The following is a 1,228-nucleotide window of genomic DNA, read 5'->3' as shown; positions in this document are numbered from 1 at the left end:
GAATCATCGCGATTCGGCGCCCCAAGCTAAGGCGGCCCCACGCCTAAAAGAGGACTACCATTATTACAAGCAAGTGCCTTGCCGGACCGAAAGAGGATAGGACAGAAGAAGAAAAGAAGCCTTAAGTCCTGCTATTCTGGGATCGGGACAAATGTCAAGAGAGATAGTTGGAGAACTCCCTTTTTATTATTATTACTTTAAATGGAGGGAATTTTGTTCGTAGCAAGGGAAAGAGTGGGTTGAACAAATACAGATGTCTGGAACAAAGGCCTTCGGACCTCTCTTCGGTTGACCGGGGCGAAGAAGGCCGTTTCGGTAGTTGAAACCAATTTGGGTTTGGGCGACGAGGATTAGACGTTACTAAGGTTGGTTCTCTTTCGCAACCTAGGGAATGTGGTTCATTTACAATTTATATTTGCACAACACACCTTCCCCATAAAGAAAGAGACAACATTATAATCCTGCCAATCTGGGAAACAAAGCTCACTTTAAACTGCAACTGGATAAGCGTCTCGTACCTGCCAAACCGGTGAAAACCATAGAGAGAGATCGTTTAACACGAACGAATGAAATGGGCGTCTTTTATTATGGTTTCCTTGTCCATGGACACAGCAGGCGCTCTACCCACCAAGCTAACTAGGCTACGAAAGGGAAACTGTTTGGTTTCGGCACACCTTTAGACTGTTAAGTTGTAAACCCGAACATTAGTATTAGTATAAACAGGGCTTTATTTATTTACTACTAGCCGAAATCCGTCGCATCGCTCCGGATTTCTGCTAGTAAATCCTTAAGGCATGGCCGTTCATGTCACTCATCTATTTAGTGGTCTTGCTCGGCGTAGCTTAACAAAAACGAACCGGAAAATAGCCTATAACCTTCACGGGAGTGCAAGCAATAAGTTCACAAAGTTTCATAGCAATCGGATGAGCGGTTTGGCCAGGCATAAAGTTCGAACAAACACACACACAAACATTAATTTTTATATATTAGATTCAGGTACAATAGGAACAGGACATAAAGGATGAAAGTGTTACTTACAGGGTGAGCGTGACAAGTTCTAGCTACATCTTCACAGGAAGCGCCGTATTCCATGGCCAGTACTGCTTCATTGATCAGTTCTCCAGCAGCCTGCAAATGATGCAAATAATATGGGTAAAATCCAGAAATACAAAAAGCTCTGTTCAAATCTCTCAGATATTCAACTGTGTAGAATAGCACAAGACAGTTG

General features: G+C 43.1%; 1 long non-coding RNA gene across 1 annotated transcript in view; it reads right to left on the bottom strand.

Annotated features, from left to right (window-relative positions):
- Positions 1–1,136, bottom strand: part of LOC113473693 — a 10,026-nt gene extending 8,890 nt beyond the window's left edge. The window contains exon 1 of the long non-coding RNA XR_003395602.1: positions 1,039–1,136. This is a non-coding gene — a long non-coding RNA (uncharacterized LOC113473693). The remainder of the gene's footprint in view (positions 1–1,038) is intronic.
- Positions 1,137–1,228: the final 92 nt, after the last annotated feature.

The sequence above is a fragment of the Diaphorina citri genome, unplaced genomic scaffold (genome assembly GCF_000475195.1).
Source record: "Diaphorina citri unplaced genomic scaffold, Diaci psyllid genome assembly version 1.1 scaffold63513, whole genome shotgun sequence".
In the NCBI taxonomy this organism is placed as follows: domain Eukaryota; kingdom Metazoa; phylum Arthropoda; class Insecta; order Hemiptera; family Psyllidae; genus Diaphorina; species Diaphorina citri.
This window is presented reverse-complemented; position numbering and strand designations above follow the sequence as displayed.